Here is a 23,571-nt window from a genome sequence, read left to right as displayed (position 1 = left end):
ATTCTAACATGGTAAGACTGGTGAAAAGAAATCTTCCCAGAATCTATTCAACTTCCTTGAAAATATGTTATTGAACAAAATTTCATGACATAGAGTTGTAAGTGGCAGCATCAAGAGTATCCTTAATTATGAAGGTGTAAGACATGGATGAATCAAGGTTATAAGAGCCATTTTCTCCCCACTCCACCACTCTATTTACATAGTAGAGCTCTCAAGTACTTGCAGCTTGGTAGGGGGAGAGAAGTGGAAAATGATACAAAGCATTATAACAAAGTCCACTTTTAAATAATTATAATTTAATTACATTGACATTTCTCAGCAAGGATTAAGTAAGTCAGAAGGGGGTAAAAGGCATATGAGAAAATAAAAAGCAAGCGTTGGACTACAAGAGCATCTCTTTTGTCTTTCAGTCAGGAGTGTAATTAAATTAAGTAGGATTGATTGAGTGTCAAACATCTGTGGGAGTCATTTCCTAACTTCATTAATGCTATTGTGCCTGAAGAAGCCTCAGTGGTAATTTCTCTCACAAGTATCTAATGAGAGTCTAGTGATGTGATATGAAAGCATTACACAGAGCCGCTGTGTCCTATGCCGCTGCCTGTCTGTATGTGAGGAATTTATTAGAAATGCTGGCCTGGCAACAGCAAAGCTGTATTATCCACCTCAGCAGTGGGAGTGGGACAGCAGGCAGTAGGGAGCTCGGGTAATGGAGTCATAAAGTTGAGAGTTTAGACAGCAAGCATAACAGAATAAAAGCAGGACTGCTAAGGAGAACTAAATGGTCATAAAATAGATCATATATAATGAGGTACAGCAGATAATGAGGTACATTTATATGGAAAACACTAAATAAAAATTATGACCATTTCCTCTTTAACCCCATAACCATCAGAGCTTCTCCCAGCAGCTGGATTTGCAAGGTAAACCAGGGAGAGTGAATTAATTAGAAGGAAAAATTATACATTAGCCAGTTTAGTTCATTATTATAGGCATTGCTGATTGTACTGAGGGCCCCAGTAGAATACAAGGCACTAGGCAAAACACTATGGAAGATCTGTAATTCCTTCAATTTGGAGAATTATGATTTTAAAAAGTTATAACAATTACAGTTATAAAGTAATAAAATGAGGATAAGTGGAAAGTTAGTTCTGTTTTATTCATTTTATCACTGTGATTATAAGCTGCCTGCTCCCTAGCTTTGTTCATTCATTCATTTATCAGTTAATGAGCACTTAACTATGTATTGGGACTTCTGGTCAGCTCTGAAGATGGCAAGTTGTAATATTTCCCTGGTGGTCCAGTGGCTAGAACTCAGAGTTCCCAATGCTTGGGGCCTGAGTTTGATCACTGGTCTGGGAACTGGATCCCACATGCAGCAACTAAGACCCAGTGCGCCAAATAAATAAATAATAATTGTTTTAAAGGTGCCAAATTGCATAAGAATAGTCTCCATCTTTGAGGAGCTTTTAGTCTGATGCAGAAAACTTAAAAGCAACCAAGCCATCAAAATGAACATTTAAGTGGTAAAATAGTTGAGCGATGAGTCCCATGGATATAGAGGACACAGCACATGGCAGGACTCAGAGTATAAAAAATGAATAGGAATCAGGTTGCTTGGAGTGCCAGTGTAGATGAAGGAAAGGAGAAGGGGAGGATGATAAAAGTCTCAGTTTGAGCAGAACGCACATACAAGGATATCCAGGTATGAGATGACAAAACAAATCAGGAAGGACTTGTAAAGAAGGCCAATGTGAGGAAGCCCTGAGTTCTGAAACTGCAGAGCCCAGGCTTTGGGCTATGATAAGGGGCTAAGATTTTTATCCTACATGTGGGATGTGGGAGCCATAGAAGGCAGCTATGTACAGGGGTGTTCATGCATTACAGCCACAAGCACACATTTAAATATAACACTCTGCTACTGAGTTCTGTGTCCCCTATGATTCAGTGCATCTTGTTGACAAAACTAAGTCTGGAAGAGACAATATATAATTTAGGCAGATAATTTCTCATGCATAGGATACCCATCTCTCAAAATATCACTTGCCCCTGTTGAAAGGTATTATATACATGACAGGACTAAGACTGGAAACATCAACTTCACCAAATCCCCAATAATCTATAGTCACTAAATTCCATTTGAAAGCATCTTTGTAATGTAGTCATATATGGTGCTAAAATGAACAGAGCTTGTCTGAAGTATTATGAAGTTATTCTCATATAACCCTTTACCCTCTTTATATATGTACCCAGTCAAGAGGGATACTGTAATTTGAAATTAATTTATCATCAAAAATTAACTGAAAATAATTTAATTATCATTAATATTGTGAAAAGCAGCTTGAGAATTTAGTGGCATTATACTACGTATGCTGGGGGCAATGTTTATATCTCTGGAATGGTTATATATCAAGCTTTTACTGTGGACTTCCCTGGTGGCTCCATGTAAAGAATCCTCCTGCCAATGCAGGAGATGTAGGTTCGATCCCTGGTCTAACAAGGCCCCCTTGAGAAGGAAACTGCAATACACTCCAGTATTGTTGCCTGGAGAATTCCATGGACAGAGTAACCTGGTGGACTACAGTCCATGAAGTCGCAAAGAGTTAGACGTGACTTAGTCACTGAACAAAAGCAACAAGCTTTCACTGCAAGTAGCTACTAACATCTGGGGACTTGATATGAGCTAGGATATAAACAACCCTGGTGATTAATAATCCATTTTGTAACAGCTTTACTGGGAGAATTTGTCCTGGCATAGTTGCTCAGCAAAATTTACCATCTTAGGAAAATAACATATTGGTCAACTTAACCAGACTATGGGGCTTCCCTAGTGGCTCAGATGGTAAAGAATCTGCCTGCAATGTAGGAGACCTGGGCTCAATCCCTGGATCGGGAAGATCCCCTGGAGAAGAAAATCCCAAGCCACTCCAGTAATTCTTGCCTGGAGGAGCTTGGTGGGCTATATAGTCTTTGGGGTCACAAAGAGTCAGACACAACTGAATGACTTTCACTTCACTTCAACCAGACTGTGAGCATGTTGAGGATAGAAATCACCACATTCAGCTTTGTCTAGATTGATAGAGGCTCAGCAAATATGTCAGAGTGTTTTCAACTTGATGTCATTGTTCTCTCCATCTATTCTGTCCTCTGTTTTAAGGGGCAGAGATGAGGAGATTGGAACTACGTTTCCCAGAATTCCTTTCCTCATGTTGTTCTCCACTACAATCTTATAGTGAGAAGAATTTGCACATATCTTGGCAAACTAAGAAGGAGAAGCAGAAGAACCTGCTTGAGAATCTTCTACTTTGGTGTAGATTCCAAGAAGCAATGGCTTCCCTGACTCCTATGCCACCAGTCTATCCAGTAACTATAAAAGCCTCTATTTTCCCATATTAAAATCATCCCCACTTGGAAGATTTTAAATGGCTTCTGTTTCCCTCATCTCAGCTTGACTGGAATGAATACTTCAGTGGAAAGAAGAAAAGAACACAGGAAATAAAGAAGGAGGAATGAAGGAAAGAGGTAGAAAGGAGAGAAACAAAATTGCCTTCTTGGTTTTACACAGCTCAACAGACCCAGCGGTATGCCTCATCCTTAATTCTACATGCACTCAACCTCCTCAGGAGAGCAGTGGAAATATTAAAATGTCAGGAACTGTGACTCCAAGCCAGGCTTCCTCAGCATCCACGGGTACCAATAATGCAAATCACTGAAGATGGGCTTCACAAGAAATCGTCACTAATTCTCTAAATTAGAAAACGTGAACATGTTGGCAGATTAATAATCAGAGTGGACAGAGTAACTGAGCCACTCAGAGGAAAGACTGAAAGAGCAATGACAACATCTAGGTAATCACACAAGGACTCGGGGGAAACGGAATGGATCAGTCAAAAGCAAAAAGAAACTGTCTGTGATTTTGAAGATTTTCTATTGAAAAAGAATAGGTGCCACAAGTCAGCAAACTAAAGCAGTAAGGCCGCTGCAAAGCAAATCCCTAACTTCTTTGCTTTACAATTCATAAACCAAATGTTAGGCGGATAAGAAATAGAATATGTTTGAGGCATATGTTAAAGGTGTTAAACACATGGATTTTGACATATTTAATTTGGAACTAAAACAATTACTGCTCATAATACACCCAATTTCTGAAACTACTAAATTCAGTGTGACAATTTCTGTGTTTGTATTCATTTTCCTTAATGTCTTGAGTTTTTTTTTTTCAGCTATCCAAACATTTTTACTAATCCACAAAGCATAACCAAAACTTCCCAGACCCACTGTTATGAATGAAATGACAAAGCAACAATACAAGCAACTGTTAATAATTTAAGGCATATAGTAACATTTTTTAAAGTCATCTTCGGGCAGTATTTACTAAAACTCAATTAATTTTCTGCTGAATCTCTTCGAACTTGTTGGCCAGTGCTAATTTACTTGGATGAGTACATGTTTCTCTGCCCAAACATCTTTCCAGAAACCAACTCCTCCTCTTGACTGCCCAATACATCCTTTCAGTCACCCTTGAATTCTCTTTGATTCTTTCCTGTTTTGCTACATTCAGTCTGAAGCAAAAGAGTACAAGACTTTTCTAGCACCTTTCCCTTTTCATCACATTCCTGCAATACTTTACAAACTGGCTTTCCCTTTCATGTCACTAAATGGAGAAATTATTTTACAAACTTCTAGACAGTTTCCCACATATAATAGAAGTCCAATAATGTTAGTTCCCTTACTCTGCTTTTCTTTCATCTTTCTGGTCTAAACTCTAAACCGCCTGAAGCACAATTCTGAACAGATTATTCCATAGCTCAGAAGCCTCTAAAGCACTTCTTTCTTGAAGGATAACCCGCTCAGCTCAGCATTCAGAGATCTCTGCTTCCTATTCACATTTTCAGTTTTCTCTCACTGCTGTCTTATAAACAACGCTTATGCTTTAGACACTAAACCATTACCCAATGGCACACACATATACCTCCGAGCTTCCACTGGAAATAATTAACCAGTTAGTTGACTACAAGACATTGGAGACTAAACATAGTTATTGCAAATTCGAGCATATAGTCTTATATATTTGACTTACCTCTTAGAAGTCAGTCATTGACAATGAATTTGTCACATTCTTGTACCCTCCTGAGAAATCTGTACACAGTTCAAGAAGCAATAGTTAGAAATGGACATAGAACAGCAGACTGGCTCCAAATTGGGAAAGGAGTACGTCAAGGTTGTATATTGTCACCCTGATTGTTTGACTTATATGTGGAGTACATCATGTGAAATACCAGGCTGGATGAAGCACAAGCTGGAATCAAGATTGCCAGGAGAAATGTCAACAACTTCAGATATGGAGATGACACCACCCTTATGGCAGAAAGCGAAGAAGAACTAAAGAGCCTCTTGATAAAAGTGAAAGAGAAGAGTGAAAAAGTTGGCTTAAAACTCAACATTCAGAAAACTAAGATCATGGCATCTTCTCCCATCACTTCAGGGCAAATAGATGGGGAAAAAATGAAAACAGTGAGAGACTTTATTTTGGGGGTGGGGGCTCCAAAATCACTGCAGATGGTGATTGCAGCCATGAAATTAAAAGACGCTTGTTCCTTGGAAGAAAAGCTATGACAAGCCTAGACAGCATATTAAAAAGCAGAAACATTACTTTGCCAACAAAGGTCCATCTAGTCAAACCTATGGTTTTTCTAGTAGTTGTGTATGGATGTGAGAGTTGGACTATAAGGAAAGCTGAGCACCAAAGAATTGTTGCTTTTGAACTGTGGTGTTGGAGAAGACTCTTAAGGATCCCTTGGACTGCAAGAAGATCAAACCAGTCAATCCTAAAGGAAATCAGTCCTGAATATGCATTGGAAGGACTGATGCTTTTTTTTTTTTTTTTAACTTTACAATATTGTATTAGTTTTGCCAAATATCGAAATGAATCCACCACAGGTATACCTGTGTTCCCCATCCTGAACCCTCCTCCCTCCTCCCTCCCCATACCATCCCTCTGGGTCGTCCCAGTGCACCAGCCCCAAGCATCCAGTATCGTGCATTGAACCTGGACTGGCGACTCGTTTCATACATGATATTATACATGTTTCAATACCATTCTCCCAAATCTCCCCACCCTCTCCCTCTCCCACAGAGTCTATAAGACTAATCTATACATCAGTGTCTCTTTTGCTGTCTCGTACACAGGGTTATTGTTACCATCTTTCTAAATTCCATATGCGTTAGTATACTGTATTGGTGTTTTTCTTTCTGGCTTACTTCACTCTGTATAATAGGAAGGACTGATGCTGAAGCTGAAACTGAATACTTTGGCCACCTGATGCAAAGAACTGACTCATTGGAAAACACCCTGATGCTACAAAAGATTGAAGGCAAGAGGAGAAGGGGCCTACAGAGGATGAGATGGCTGGATGGCATCATCGACTCAATGGACGTGAGTTTGAGCAAGTTTTGGCAGTTGGTGATGGACAGGGAAGCCTGGCATGCTGCATTCCATGGGGTCACAAAGAGTTGGACACAACTGAGAGACTGAACTGACTGACTGTACCCCAGTAAGCCAGAGCACTTATCAACTATACCACGAATCAGCAAATTACAATCCACATACGAAATCTGGCCCATGTGGTTTTGTACAACATGCAAGCCAAGAATAGGTTTTATGTTTTAAATTGTTGAAAAGAATCAAATGAAGATTAGTATGTCACAATATATGAACATTATATGAATTACAAATTCCAGTGTCCACAAATAAAGATTTATTGGAACACATCACACTCATTCATTTACATAGCTGTTCTTATGTTACAACAACAGAGTTAAATAGCTACAACAGAGACCAAATGCCCACAAAGCCTAAAATATTTACTATCTGATGCTTAAAAAAAATTGTTGACTTTATTTTCATTTTTTTAATTGAAGTATAGTTGATTTACAGAGTTGTGCTAATTTCTGCTACACTGCAAAGTGATTCAGTTTACATATGCATACATAGCTAATATTCTTTTCCATTATGGGTTATCCCAGGAGATTGGATATAGTTTCATGTGCTATGCAGTAAGAACCTAGTTGTTTATCCATTATGTTGTTGTTTATCCATTATGTATAACATTTTGTATCTACTAACCCCAGTTTATACTATGAAGTAACCCATATTACTTAGTATTAATATTTATGCTTTTAAATATTTCCTATTTCCCCAACTTCTTTTCAAGATCCTCAAGAATAGAAATCTTTGTGACTTTCTAATATTCTGGCCTAGCACATGTATTTTACATGGCTGATTCTCAATAGATGCTTGTTAATGATCCTGATGCAACTTCTACAAATAGGTATGGATTAGCACACAGATTCTCCTGAACCAACTGGGGAAACAAACAGTAGGTTATATTAACTATAGTCTTAACTGTAGCATTGGTTGTTCCCTAATTTTAAAAACTAATTGGCCATCTTTGAATACCTATTTGAGTCTTTCCTCGAAGTGCCTTCCCATCTCTCTGGTACTCTTGCACTTAGAGGTGCACAGTGCCATCATGAGATCCTGGTTTCTATGGCCAACACTCTTTACTGCATTTCTATTTTGGCCCAACTACTCTTAACCAAAAACTGTAAACCTGAGACACAGTTCTTTGAATGGTGAGATTATCAGACCCAAATTACTTCCTGGAAAAGAACATGATGTTCTTCAAAAACACCAAAATAACTGGCCAATTATATTGGTTCAGTTCAATAGCACAGGGTTGAAAAGTAAAACTCATCACCTTATTAATTTATTAAAAACTTTACCTGCTAGCACTGTGTAGAAACTATATATCCTGATTATCCCAATATTAAGGCTCCTCCATCAAATACAATATATGTGTACATATGTATCTAATGCATGTGTATCCTACTCAGAATAACTGAACAAAGAGCAACATTTAATCTAAAATATTAACATGAAATATATTGCACACTTTTGGACCAATGCAGATTTTGCCAATGTTTTTCTATTCTTTATTCCCTTTGACTCTCTAAGACCTGTCAGAACTGTCAACAATGCTATGTCAATTGTTTACAAAAGAGATCTCATTCACAGGGGAGATAGAAGCCTACCCAGTACTCAGAGAAGCTGAGAAATAAAAAAAAAAAAGGATGAAACACTGACAGCGGCAGATTTTTATTTGAAGTCATAAAATCATAAGAATAAATAGGATGTCAGCAGAATCTATGATTTCTTTTTTTGGCCATAGACTTGTACTAAGAAATAATATCACAATAGTCTTTAGACATGAGAAAAAAATTTAATAACAGGATTATTAGGTATAAGACAAAATTGATACATAATGGATTATATAACTTCAGCATCTACTGAAATTTCTCTTTGTTTTCTTCATTAAATTCTCTTATCCTTTCTGTATTTCTCAAAATTTTTCTAGCAATTTTAATGTGTTAAGATTATGTACAGTCATGCAAAATATTTGACAAGTTTCAGTTGATCTCTGTTAGTCTTTTCATGTTAGCTGTAAAAAGAGCTATAAACACACATTTGCAACAGTTATTTGGAGTACATCACATACATAATGTTTGATGATTGCATTGTCATCAGTAAATCTAGTATAGACTTGAGCTGTACAATGAAATATGTTATAATCAGAAAGAAAAAAATTTTTTCAAAGGAGGAGTAAGTTGATAGAAACTATTTTTATTATATAACTTCACTACTCAGGTATCTTGGTCCTGTGAAATATGTATTAAGTCTCTCTGTAAACATACTTTCAGGAGAAAGAACTACAGGGTTAGAGTAGATAACTACCGCTTCTGAATCTCCAGAATCCATTTATTTCACTTGGCTAGCAGCATGTCAACCCTCATACAGGAACTCAGCCTTTCTTTATTTGCAGAAAACATGGTTCCTGTAAAGCTAAGTTTACTTTCAGTTTCTAGAATTATATGATCTCAGCCTGGTTAATTTGATTATCTCTTCCCCTCGGTATAAGGCATTGGTTCAGTCATGAGCAATGGTTCAAGTTGAGTCAGTTAGATTCAAACAGAGTTAGTCTCAGAACTTTAACCTCACTGTGGGACACTGGAATTCACACTTGACTCTAGTAAAGTGTAAGGCTAATGTGTACCTGGTCAGTCGTGTCTGACTCTTGTGACCTCATGGACTTTGGCCCCATCAGGCTTTTCTGTCCGTGGGATGTCCCAGGCAAGTATACTCGAATTGGTTGCCATTTCCTCCTCTGAGGGATCTTCTCAACCCAGGGATCAAACCTGCATCTTCGGCATCTCCTGCATCACAGGTGGATTCTTTATCATGGAGCTACCTGGGAAGCATACATTAGTGAAAAGAGCCAATACCATAAAGGTTACATGACAAAATTAAGAGAGAGAATCTGGTCATGGTGAAAATAATTTCATTCCTGATTTTCATAAACAACCTTATTCTCAGGTTTTTAAATTTTATAACTTAACAAATATCTTAAATCAGTTTGAATTGGGCATTCTACTACTTCCTATTAAAAAAAAAAAGTCCTGATACAAAAATTAGTGACCCTTGCCTGACTCTGTATTCCTAACAAGCACAAAGAGAGTAAAAATCTGTGGTTTGTTACACTTCCATCTAGAAATCTCAAGTCTCCATTCCCATAGTATAGTAAGCTTCCAAAAACAGGTTAAAGTAGAGGCCTCCATTCCTGAAATATCTTTGACCAGTTTTCTTCCACCACCTTCTCTTAGGTTCATCAACCTTTAGGAAAGTATAAGGAACACTGCTGGTTCTCTCAAAAGACATGTTCTTCAAGGTTAGCCGTTGCGTGGGAAGAGTAGGAAGACACAAAAATGAAGGACAATTTGGGAATTAATTAGTTCATTTATTCCTCACATATGGATATTTAGCCTTGACTGTCAGTCAAGAACCAACACCTCTGATGCTTGAATCTAAAGGAGATGCTGAATTTCCATGCCTAAGGTGACCAGCAGTGGGATGACCCACTTACTCCAGTAAATGGAACCATAAGAAAGAAACCCTGGACTGGCCTGGGTTTGGTGAGCAGGCTTTGAAAAATATGAAAAAGAAAAGAAACTAGTCTTTTAAAAACAGATCAGGATTTGGATTTCCTCTTGATGAAAAAGTCTAAAATGTTTTAATTTCTACTTTCAAATAAAAAAATATCTAAGATCAGATTTGGAGATCATAATTCACAAACGAGGTTCATGGGTTGATTGTGTCAAGTCCCAGCTGTGCAGTTTTCCTAATAATCTTAGGTTCATTCTGTTCCTAAGACTTATTCCTCTCCACCAGCTACCCTTAAACCCAATTCAAGAAAAAATTTAACTCTACCAAAAGCCTTTCTTCTTTTCTGTACTCCTCTAACCCCAGCTTCTAAACGAGAGGTTCTCAAGCCCAACATCTTAATTTTGTATATTCTCCAACATTTTAGGGAAGGGAAAAAAAAGAAAACTTTTTTCTAAAAAGCTTATCCAAAAGATTTTGGAGGTAGGGTTTGGGAATGTGTGTGCCAAAAGCAAACTTCCTGAGCTGAGTAATGAAGGGTTAGTGTCTGACCTCTCATCATTCAGAGGCTCAGCGAAGCTTCCAGAGAACAGAGCAGCCAGTGCTCAGCCAGAGCTGAGGAATGACTGTGACCACCAGCTGGAGTGGAGAGAAGTCTACTACTGTACCTTACATAGGCTGCACTGAAGCCCTGAGACCACTTAAGTGAGAAGCCATCTTCACTGTCCTTTCAACACAAGCATGAAAAGTCTTATAAAGTGAGCTGAAGATGAGACATGTATTTTCAATTCACGCTTAAGAAGTTCTCACCCTGCTTTAACAAAAGGCTGTCTGTCAAAAATCACACTTAATTTCAAAGAGCTACTACATTCAAAGATGCTTCAGAAAACTGTGGAATCCGATTTGAAAAATACTTTCCAACCCACGTGGCCATTAAGTGAAGAAAGGAGATGGAATGTACTTTCTGGTGATTCAGTGTGGCCAAAGATAAAGACTTTCACCCACACACTGGTTCCTGCCTAATCCATAGACAGCTGGTCAAATACTTTATTATTTAAAATCTGACTTCTCACTTTTAAATGAGTTTTCCCTCGATTGTGTGTATTAATAGTTTTACACTATTGGGTTAATTTTTTTAAAGGAGTATTCTTTACAAATTCAAATTCAAAATAGATTAACTCCTTTTCACACATTATAACTATATAATATTTTTATTAAGCTATGAAATACAAAAGTTATTTCTAAAGAAAGTAAAATATTTTCACTATCTATAGAAATTGCAAGCATGCAATTAAAAGCCAACATAACATGCACATTTAATTTAAATCTTCAGGCCATCTAAAAGTACTTTTAGAAATGGAGTAAAATAAGCACAATTTACCATATTTGCTGTAAGAATAAGTAAGCACTAAACAACAAGTTAGCATATTAAAAGATATTAAAGTCCACTAAATTGGGAGATTAAACTTGGAAAAGATGCAGACATTATGAAGACATACATGTACCTCTATTGTGGGCAAAAGGTATATAAGATTCATAATACATAATAAATTATATAGGAAAATAAGATATGCACATCTATACAAAATCAGTCAGGTGAGATTCTTTAAGAGAGGACTTGGGTTTTACATTCACTACATATTCCTATTTTTTTTAATTTTGTCAGCACTATTAAAAACACAGAATGCTTACAACCCAAACACAAAAACCAGCTGGATGTCAACTGCTAAAACTTCCCCATCTTAGCCAAGAAACCAAACATGTTTTCCTGCTAATTTACACTTTACTTCACAGTTAAAGTTACCTTAAATGTGTTAAAGATAACAGTAATTCTGTGATTTGATCAATCTTAAAAGGGCACAGTCTTTCCTATCCTTATGCACAGGAAAAGTTGAGAAAGACATTTCAAACTAAGATATTCACAGGAGCATAGGAAAAATATTTTTTACTTCTAACACAGACTGCATTATTTGCATAGATTGCAAAGAGAGCCATGTGTAACTGATGACTATGAAATACATCCCCAAAGGACCAAGCACAGTGCTTGGCATGCTAAGTGCTCATCCCATGTCAGTCATTAGAGACTTTGGTCCCATAGCATCAGTGGCCTCTAAGACATCTCCTCAACAAATTCCAACTCTCAAACATCTTGCACTCCCAAGCTGCAGAGAGGCTGGTAGAAGTTCCGAGGTATTGCACTGAGTATCAAATCTCATGGCAAACTCCCTTTTCATATCCCCAGTCCTGAAATGCCTGTGTTCAAGGGTGACACAGTAGAGAGAAGACTGAGAATTAGAAACATGGATCCAAGGAATACATAACTTAACTCACTATCTTTCTTTTGTTTTCCTTTGTTTAGATCCATAGGCAAAATTAAACAAAAACAGTGTGGCCCAGTTCAGCTCAGTTCAGTTCAGTCGCTCAGTCGTGTCCGACTCTTTGTGACCCCGTGAATCGCACCACCGCCAGGCCTCCCTGTCCATCACCAACTCCCAGAGTTCACCCAGACTCACGTCCATCAAGTCAGTGACGCCATCCAGCCACCTCATCCTCTGTCGTCCCCTTCTTCTCCTGCCCCCAATCCCTCCCAGCATCAGTCTTTTCCAATGAGTCAACTCTTCGCATGAAGTGGCCAAAGTACTGGAGTTTCAGCTTTAGCATCATTCCTTCCAAAGAAATCCCAGGGCAGATCTCCTTCAGAATGGACTGGTTGGATCTCCTTGCAGTCCAAGGGACTCTCAAGAGTCTTCTCCAACACCACAGTGCAAAACCACCAATTCTTCAGCACTCAGCTTTCTTCACAGTCCAACTCTCACATCCAAACATGACCACTGGAAAAACCATAGCCTGGACTAGATGGACCGTTGTTAGCAAAGTAATGTCTCTGCTTTTCAACATGCTATCTAGGTTGGTCATAACTTTTCTTCCAAGGAGTAAACGTCTTTTAATTTCATGGCTGCAGTCACCATCTGCAGTGATTTTGGAACCCCCAAAAATAAAGTCTGACACTGTTTCCACTGTTTCCCCATCTATTTCCCATGAAGTGATGGGACCAGAGGCCATGATCTTCGTTTTCTGAATGTTGAGTTTTAAGCCAACTTTTTCACTCTCCTCTTTCACTTTCATCAAGAGGCTTTTTCATTCCTCTTCACTTTCTGCCATAAGTGTGGTGTCATCTGCATATCTGAGGTTATTGATATTTCTCCCAGCAATCTTGATTCCAGCTTGTGCTTCATCCAGCCCAGTGTTTCTCATGATGTACTCTGCATAGAAGTTAAATAAGCAGGGTGACAATATACAGCCTTGACATACTCCTTTTCCTATTTGGAACCAGTCTGTTGTCCATGGCCAGTTCTAACTGTTGCTTCCTGACCTGCATACAGATTTCTCAAGAGGCAGGTCAGGTGGTCTGGTATTCCCATCTCTTTCAGAATTTTCCACAGTTGATTGTGATCCACACAGTCAAAGGCTTTGGCATATTCAATAAAGCAGAAATAAATATTTTTCTGGAACTCTCTTGCTTTTTTGATGAGCCAGCGGATGTTGGCAATTTGGTCTCTGATTCCTCTGCCTTTTCTAAAACCAGCTTGAACATCAGGACATCAGGAAGTTCATGGTTCACATATTTCTGAAGCCTGGTTGGAGAATTTTGAGCATTACTTTACTAGCGTGTGAGATGAGTGCAATTGTGCGGTAGTTTGAGCATTCTTTGGCATTGCCTTTCTTTGGGATTGGAATGAAAACTGACCTTTTCCAGTTCTGTGGCCACTGCTGAGTTTTCCATAGTCCTAGTTTTTCATCATGTAACTCAAATGTAAGTTTTATAGAAATATACATTGGTCTTCTTATCCCTCGCTCTATTGAAACACTGGGACTTCCCAGGTGGCCTGGTGGTAAACAATCTGTCTGCCAAGGCAGAAGATGCAGAGATGCAGATTCAATCCGTGGGTCAGGAAGATCTCCTGGAGGAGGAAATGGCAACCCACTCCAGTATTCTTGCCTAGGAAATTCCATGAATAGAGAAACCTGGCGAGCTACAGTCCATGATGTCACAAAGCATCAGACACAACTATGCATTGCTGTTGTTCAGTTGCTATCGTGTTTGACTCTTTGTGACCCCATGGACTGTCAGAGAAGGCAATGGCACCCCACTCCAGTACTCTTGCCTGGAAAATCCCATGGATGGAGGAGCCTGGTAGGCTGCATGCAGTCCATGGTGTTGCTAAGAGTCAGACATGACTGAGCGTCTTTCCTTTCACTTTTCACTTTCATGCATTGGAGAAGGAAATGGCAACCCACTCCGGTGTTCTTGCCTGGAGAATCCCAGGGATGGGGGAGCCTGGTGGGCTGCCGTCTATGGGGTCACACAGAATCGGACATGACTGAAGCAACTTAGCAGCAGCAGCAGACCCCATGGACTGTAGGGGGGTCTTCCTGGCTTCCCTGTCCTTCACTATCTCCTGGAGTCTTCTCAAACTCAGATCCATTGAGTCGATGATGCCATCCAACCATCCTATACTCTGTCACCCTCTTCTCATCCTGCCCTCAATCTTTCCCAGCATCAGGGTCTTTTCCAATTAGTTGGCTCTTCGCATCAGGTGGCCAAAGTATTGGAGCTTCAGCTTCAGCATCGATCCTTCCAATGACTTCTCAAGGTTGGTTTCTTTAGGATTGACTGATTTGATCTCCTTGCTGTCCAAGGGACTCTCAAGAGCTTTCTCCAGCACCACAATTTGAAAGCATCAATTCTTCAGCACTCAGCCTTCTTTATGGTCCAACTCTCACATCCGTACAAGACTACTGGGAAAAAAAACATAGCTTTGACTATACAGACCCTTGTCAGCAAAGTGATGTCTCTGCTTTTAATATGCTGTCTAGGTTTGTCATAGCTTTTCTTTCAAAGAGCAAGTGTCCTTTAATTTCATGGCTGCAGTCACTGTCCACAGTGATTTTAGAGCCCAAGAAAAGAAAATCTGTCACTGTTTCCACATTTTCCCCATCTATTTGCCATGAAATGATGGAACCAGGTGGCATGATCTTAGCTTTTTGAATGCTGAGTTTTAAACCAGCTTTTTCTCTCTCCTCTTTCACTTTCACTAAAGAGGCTCTTTAGTTACTCTTCACTCTCTGCCCATCTGCTGCTGCTGCTGCTGCTAAGTCACTTCAGTCGTGTCCGAATCTGTGCGACCCCATAGACGGCAGCCCATCAGGCACCACCATCCTTGGGATTCTCCAGGCAAGAACACTGGAGTGGGTTGTCATTTCCTTCTCCAATGCATGAAAGTGAAAAGTGAAAGGGAAGTCGCTCAGTCATGTCTGACTTAGCGACCCCAGGGACTCCAGCCCACCAGGCTCCTCCACCCATGGGATTTTCCAGGCAAGAGTACTGGAGTGAGTTGCCATTGCCTTCTCTGCTGCCTATCTGAAATTGTTTATATCTCTCCCTGAAATCTTGATTCCAGCTTGTGATTCATCCAGCCTGGCATTTCTCATGATGTACTCTGCACAGAAGTTAAATAAGCAAGGTGACAATACACAGCCTTGATGTACTCCTTTCCCAATTTTGAGTCTGTTGTTCCATGTCCAGTTATAACTGTTGCTTCTTGACTTGTATACAGGTTTCTCAGGAGACAGGTAAGGTGCTCTGGTATTCTCATCCCTAAGAATGTATCAGTTTGTTGTGATGCACACAGTCAAAGATTTTCGAGTAGCCAGTGAAGCAGAAATAGATGTTTTTATGGAATTCCCTTGCTTTCTCTCTAATCCAACAGATGTTGGCAATTTGATATCTGGTTCCTATGCCTTTTCTAAATCCAGCTTATACATCTGGAAGTTCTAGGTTCATGTACTGCTGAAGCCTATCTTGAAGGATTTTGAGTATTGCCTTGCCAGCATGTGAAATAAGTGAAACTGTATAAGCATGTACAACCTCATTAAAACATTCTTTTTTTCTTCTCCCATTGCCTCCACTTCACCTCCCCTCAAAACACTGCCTTTCCAGGCCTTCTCTGGACTCTAGGTTTTCACATTTTTAGTTATTTTCAATTGTTATCTTTCTGTTTTTCACACTCCTTCCCACAAGGACTAGAATCAGGTCATTTTAATCTACCCTTTCCTCTCCACTCTCATAGTCACCCAATCCAAAATCCTCGTCAGTTCAAGCCTAAGTTGCAGGAATGGCTTAGAAGCAGTTTCTCTGCCTCCAATCTCTTTTTATCAGATCCCATCTACTCATAGACACTCTAATGATTTTCCTCTAACTTCATTTTCTCCATGTCCTTTGCCTGCTCAGCAATCTCTGGTGCTCCTATGTCATTTATTATACACATCCCAAGTACTCTCTGGCCTTCAGGGTTTTCCACTAATATTACACCCCCTAGGATCCCATCCCACCTTCATTTCTCATTACCTGTCACTGCAATCTCTCTGCTCCCACAAGCAAAATATGCATGCCATCTCCTACATGTGATTTGCTCATTTTCATCTGATATCTTTTCTCATTCAAACTACCCACCCACTGACCTACAAATTCATTCCTGCTCTCTCCATCAATATCCTGTTAACCTTCAAAATTCTGCTCATCCCTCATCTCTTTGGAAAGTCCTTCTTCCTTAATTGCAAACAAATATGAGATTTCTTTTGTCCTTTATTCCCTCAAAAAAGGGCGATCCTCTGGTTGTTATTGAAGGTGGGGACATGGTAAGATAAAGAGATTCAAGGCAATGCATTAGTTTGGGTATCAAACTGCAAACAGTTTCGTCTAAATTAACAACAAATAAAATATCTCACAAATAAAGAAAATGGTTAAAGGTTCACATAAAGCTTTCTTACTCATTTTATAAGGGAAATAACCATGTATAATAAAAATTGTTGTTGTTGTCTAGTCATTAAGTTGTGTCTGACTCTTTTACGACCCCATGGACTGTAATCCTCCTGGTTACTCTGTTTGTGGAATTTCCTAGGCAAGAATACTGTAGTGGGTTGTCATTTCCTTCTTCAGGGAATTTCCTGACCCCAGGTGTCTCCTGCATCGGCAGGTGGATTCTTTACCACTGGGCCATCAGAGAAGCCTCAATAGCTGTCATTTATAAGGGATTTATTTTACTTCCTCAAAGGACTTTATACATACTAACATTTCATTTTTAAGTAAGTTATGTGTCATAGTCATGGTACAGGCAAGAAAGCTGAGGGTCAGAGAAGTAAAAGTAACTTGCCTGAAGTCACAGAGCTAGAAATAAAGGCAGAATTTGAACTCAGATTTGTCCTTACTCCAAAATCTGTGTCCTAACCACCTAAGCTACTGTCACAAATTCTTAACAGCATTCATAACATTCAGTTTTGGCAGTTTCTGAAAAAGAAATTCACAACTTACTTGACAGATTTCATTTTATCAATTGGCACTTGATAGTATCAAATTTTTGTCCCCTTTGTATACAATTCCTCCTCTTTCTGCCACCCTGTCTCCTGGTGAGATTGCCTCTTATTCCAACCAGAAAACTGGAGCCATTATATACAAATTTCTCATCCTATTCCCACAAATAATCCTAAAAACCGATTGAACTTGAACCTTCTATTCTCTCCAATTACAGAGTCCCTCTTCAATTCACTCCATGTGCTTGAGCACCAGTTCCTTCTTTTCTTCACAAAGCCTTTACCCATGGTTTAATCTCCAATTTCCTACATTGTAAATCTTTTTATTTCTACTGTTGGATTTCCATTGTTTTCAAATATGCTGTGGTAGCTGCCACTATTTTTTGAATAAATAATCCATAATACATAACTTTAATTCCCATATTTAATAATATATAATTAAATAACTTAAAAATAATTTTTAAGCCCCATATATTGGTTTAGATATGGCCTCACTTTGCTCACATCCATGGTCAGACTTCCTCAACGGTCTCTCTTTAAAGAGTTCCCAAACTTCCTCACTTCCTATTCACCTTGAGGTCCTCTACAAACTGGTTTCTGCTTCTCATTTCATGGGAAATCTTTCAGGCAAGTTTCCAAGGACCTCCATGGAGGGTAAATCCGTGTTGCCAAATTCAATGGGAATTTTTTTTTCTCTTATCTCACTTGATTTCTCAGAAGCTTTCAACAAGGTTGACCACTCCATGCTGAAAATACTATTTTCTTGTCTAAACTTCAGTGACACACTGGTTAATCACCCATCTCCACTGCTTCCCCTCAGTTTCCTTGGCTCATTTATGCTCTTCCTCTGATTTCTAAGTTCTGAGATACCTCAGTAGTGGTTTTTGTGCTTATTTTGTTCTCTCTTCACTTTCTCTAAATGATATGCCATTAAATGCCAAATGTATAAATTAGAATTATCATGTGTATGATTCCCAAACTTATGTCATCTTTCCAGACCACTCCTCTAAGTTCTGGATTCCTCTATTTGACTTCTTTCTTGACATCTCAAACTCTTACAATAAACAGAAAACTCTTTATTTTTTTCTTCCAAAATTTGTTTCCATACACCCCAACCAAACCCATTTTCCCCCATATCAGTAGAAAGCCAAACCAACTTTCAGTTATTTAAACCAAGACCTTAGGAACCACCCTTGGCTCTACTCTTTCCTTCAGGCCTTCATATCTAAGTTAAAAGTAAGTCTTGTATATTCCACTTTGGACTGACTAGCCACAATCATCTCTTATCAGGGCTACAATTAATGTGTCCTAAAACAGCTCTAATTCCATACTTATCCTCTCTGATCCATTCTTCACTCATTTATCAGAGGGATATTCTTAAGATATAAACCAGAATAGTCATATTTTTCTGCTTAAAACCCACTAATAGCTTATAATTTTTCTTAGATTAAATTCAGAATGTCTCCATGTTCTATATCAGAGATAGACAAACTTTTTTCTGTAAAGATCCAGTGATTAAATATTATGGGTTTCATGGGCTATACAGTTTCCTTCACAACTATTCAACTCTGCCTTGTAGCATGAAAGCAACTATAAAAATATAAAAAGGAATGAGCATGGCTATGTTTCAGTTAAACTGTACTTATAATGAACTAGCAAAACTTGTCCCAGGGGCAGTAATTTGACAACCTCTGTCTTTGTGGTTCTGCATGATCTTATACCTGTGTGCTCCTGTAACCACATATGTACCATTCTCGCCCTCAGTCATGTAATCTTGGTCACACTGGTCTTAGTCCCAAGAATATGCCTATGTGTAGGACTTCCCTGGTAGCTCAGCAGTAAAGAATCTGCCTGCAATGTGGGAGCCACAGGAGACACAGGTTCGATCCCTGGGTCGGGAGGATCCCATGGAGAAAGGAATGGCAACCAACTCCAGTATTCTTGCCTGGAGAATCCCCATGGGCAAAGGAGCCTGGTGAGCTACACTCCATAGAGTCACAAAGAGTCAGACACAACTGAAGTGACTTAGCAAGCAAACCTATGCATAACTGCCTGGAATTCTCTTCTGACCCTTATCCTGCGCTTGACTATTAGTTTCATCTTAGATAACACCACCTCAAAGATTTTTCCTGATCACCCTGTAAATAAATACACCACCTCACCATCCTTATTCTCTATTCTCAACTTTTTACTTGCTTTCTTTTTTCCCCATAAGACTTATCCACTCACAACTGTCACTATGCTTATATAACTCTTCTTATTCTTGTCTACTTTTCCTTCTAGAATATAGGTTTGGTAAAGACAAGGACTCATATATGTTTGATCATCACCTTATCCTTCTTGCCTGGCACTGTGACTGTCTGGCACACAGAAATATTCACTCAATAAATATTTCTTGGCAGGAAAATTAATAGGATCAAATACAAATGTGTCTAACTGGTCACAAAAAATACAAGTTGATTAAAACATTGGTTTCCAATTTTTTTTATTACATACACTTCAAGGAAAGAAAAATATTTGAGGATACCCTCCCACTCCAGTATATGTACATTTCCTTAAAATTAAAATATATTATGGAATAAAATGTCCACCAAAATACCAAGGAGTACATCAAGGCTGTATATTGTTAACCTGAACCCATACCATTCAATGTTATTGAGTGGCTGAATGAACTTGACACTTTCAACTATGGTTGAACTTCTTCTCACAAATTATTGCTAATAAGAGTGCTATTTTAGCAGTCCTGAAAACAGAAAGGAATGATAACTGTATTTGGGTCAAAGAAGTGACCACATTCTTATTGGAAATGATCTATTTAAAAACTTTGCTTTTTATAAAATGAGATCCTCAGAACCAGGGCATTGTCCAATTCTGTTCTTCCATACATTACAATGAAGTCATTTTTTTTCTCCATCTTCTGTAAATAGTGCTTCTGCTATGGACTGAAGATTTGTGGCCTGTCAAAATTCATATATTGAAGCCTTAACTCCCAGCATGATGGTATTTGGACGAGAGGGCCTTTGGGAGGTAATAAGGTCATGAGGGTGTAGTGCAATGAGATTAGTGCCCTATTAAGAAAAGACCTGAAAGATGATCTCTCCTTCACATGAGAATATAGCTTAATGATGGTCTTGTAAAAGGGCCCTCAGCAAGAACTGGGGCTTCCTTGGTGGCTAAGATGTTAAAGAATCTGCCTGCAATGCAGGAGACCCAGGTTTGATCCCTGGGTCAGGAAGATCCCCTGGAGAAGGTACTGGTTACCCACTCCAGTATTCTTGCCTGGAGAATTCCATGGACAGAGGAGCCTAGTGAGCTACAGTCCCCTGGCTCCCAGAGTCAGACACTACTGAGTGAGTAACACTTTCACTTTTCACTTTCTACAAGAACTGAATCAGTTGACATCTTGATCTTCGTACTTCCCAGCCTTCAGAACTGTGAGAAATCAATGTCTGTTGTTTAAGCCATTCAATCTATAACATTTGTTATGGTGTGCATGTGTGCATGCTAAGTGGCTTCAGTCATGTCCAACTCTTTGCAACCCTACGGACTGCAGTTCACCAGTCTCTTCTGACCTTGGGATTCTCCAGGCAAGAATACTGGAGTGGGTTGCCATACCCTCCTCCAGGGGATCTTCCTCACCCAGGGATTGAACCCAGGTCTCCTGCAGCTCCTGCATTGCAGGTGGATTCTTTACCGCTGAGCCACTGGGAAAGCCCCTATTTGTTATGGTAGCCAGAGACAACTTAGAAAGCTTCCCTCTTCAATCTCATTCCTGGTTCCTAAAGACTATGAGTCAGACATTTTTCATTACTGTGCTGATAATGCATATGCATGTTCAGTTGCTCAGTCAAGTCTGATTCTTTGCGACCTCATGGACTGTAGTTCACCAGACTCCTCTGTCCATGGGATTCTCTTGGCAGGAATATGGAGTGGGGTGCCATTTCCTCCTCCAAGGAATCTTCCCAATTACCACTGAGTTACCTGGGGATAAGGGCCTATGTGTAATTTCACGTAGCTCAGATTTCAATTCTAGGTCTAGAACCTTTCCTTGGCTTCTATTTTCATGTACACTGAATCTATTTCACTTCATATCAACAGGTGTGGCTAAATTCAGCACTTTCTCACTTCTAGAAATATACTCATAGCAAGCATTTGTGGGGAATTGTATGAATTAACTGCATCATACAACACGCAGCATTCTGATAGCTTACTTGTTGCTATCTTCTATTTTTCTTCCAGGAAAAACAAAAATTATTCTTTTTCTTTCATTTCCAGAAGATTAGGAACCATTTCTTTATTACCTATACATGCCTTTGGGGTGTCATCATCAACCACAATCATTTTATCAAAGTACTTCTTTTACCCAGGACTCATCTCAAGAGAAATTCTAATAAATTTTCATCAAATAATTGATCACATGCTAATGAAACTTTAATTGAATTTTCATTTCATCCTTACTCTTTAGACTTCTCTATGACTATTGAAGGTGAGAAAACTATTCCCAGGTATATTTATTAATGAAGCAATTAAAAAAAAAATGCCCTCATTTAGACCAGCATGAGTTTGTACATGTATTAACAGTTCTATAAAATAGATGTAAGGGTTAAGAGATTAAAAACAAATTTTTAGGAAATTTTTTAAATGACTACCTAATGACAGTTCAAGAAATAAGTTTTTTAACAATAGAGGTAAATTTAGTATTTCTGAAATAGCTAGTGTGATGTTTGTGGCAGAGAGAGAAAGAGAGATTCAAAATTTCAGAAATGACTCTAGGGAGTTCCCTGGCAGTCCAGAGGTTAGGATGAGGAACTTTCAGTGCCACAGGCCCAGTCTCAATCCCTGGTCAAGGAACTAAGATCCTGCAAGTCATGTGGCATGGCCATTTTATTTTTTTCTTCCTGATTCTAAAGTTTACAACTATTTAATTTTTCTAATAAAACACCTTCAATATCCTGGAAATAGGATACACCAATTATTCCAGAAGGCATTGCTTTTCAAATGTCTGGTGGAATATTTTAGCTCACTATTAAAAAAGAGTTACACTGCTTATTTACACTCTGGTGATTATATCTTTAAATATAAAGTACTAATCAATTAGTATTAAAGATTTATGAAGGGACAAGTTAATAATTTTCCACTCAATTCCTTCCCACTAATTAAAGATTTTCACCATTAATCTTTGTCCTATAGCATTTAATTTGAAATAATGTTTGTCCTTTAGCTTTAGAATTAATTTTAAATAACATCTTTAATTTTGATATAAAGAACTATTTTTCAGAATTGCCTTTCAGATTAAATTTTAAAAGCTCTAAAATTCTCCTATCTAATTTTATACATAAAATGTCATTTGCATTAATCTGATGATTTTTAACTACACATTTGGCCCACAGTATCTAATTAATTTGGCAAGAGAATTATGGAAATAATAAAATTACTTCCAAATTTCAAGGAACACTTCATTTTTAAATGTCTAATTAAATATACCTTTGTAATAAAAGAAATCATTCTGAAAAATATAATAGTGTTTTAATTCCCAAGTAATAGGTATGCTGAATGTTAATTTGTCCTATATTTGCCACCCACAAGAGACAAAAGCATTATCTTAATACCCCCAAAGAAGCTGTATATTCATACAACTTAAAAAAAAAATAAAATTAAACTTGTTTGATAAAGAATACAAAGAAACGAATTGAAAAAACTAAGTGCTTCATTTCTTAAAAACCTAACTGGCATAGCATAATAATTTTAAGTTTCTTGTGTTTCTGCCAAGAGGCAAGTAAAGAGCAGTGATATTTAAGAAGATCACCATTTCAGTCATTCGTTTCTTCATTTATTCATTTTGGGATGCTCCTTCTTTCTTATGGGTCCCACTTCTGACTTATCTCAAGAACAGCACCACAATGTTCTCTTTTGTGTTAGCAGTGAAGATGGATAAAGGAGGAGTAACTTCACTCCCTTTCAAAAGTCTTTGCAGCTCTCCTGCCTATTCTCCCTTCCCTTACTTCAAACATGAAAATCAATTCATACCCTAATTTCTCCAGTGAATAGTCCATAATCATCCTATTTTCTTCATTCTCCAATCATTAAATTTTTTACTCCTCACTTCTATATTAAAGTCAGTCAAAATTATCTCATTTCTTTTTTCTCTAATTTTTAAACACAAAGTAATTAAAATCTATAACAACAATATATCTCACCATACAAGA

General features: G+C 38.4%; 1 long non-coding RNA gene across 1 annotated transcript in view; it reads left to right on the top strand.

The window, feature by feature from the left end:
- LOC139183641 (uncharacterized) overlaps positions 1-13,506 on the top strand; it is a 47,445-nt gene extending 33,939 nt beyond the window's left edge. The window contains exons 2-3 of the long non-coding RNA XR_011567207.1: positions 3,231-6,433; positions 12,354-13,506. This is a non-coding gene — a long non-coding RNA (uncharacterized lncRNA). The remainder of the gene's footprint in view (positions 1-3,230; positions 6,434-12,353) is intronic.
- Positions 13,507-23,571: the final 10,065 nt, after the last annotated feature.

The sequence above is a fragment of the Bos indicus genome, chromosome 6, assembly GCF_029378745.1.
Source record: "Bos indicus isolate NIAB-ARS_2022 breed Sahiwal x Tharparkar chromosome 6, NIAB-ARS_B.indTharparkar_mat_pri_1.0, whole genome shotgun sequence".
Lineage (NCBI taxonomy): Eukaryota > Metazoa > Chordata > Mammalia > Artiodactyla > Bovidae > Bos > Bos indicus.
The sequence above is the reverse complement of the archived record's forward strand: the minus strand, read 5'-3'. Positions and strand labels throughout refer to the sequence as shown.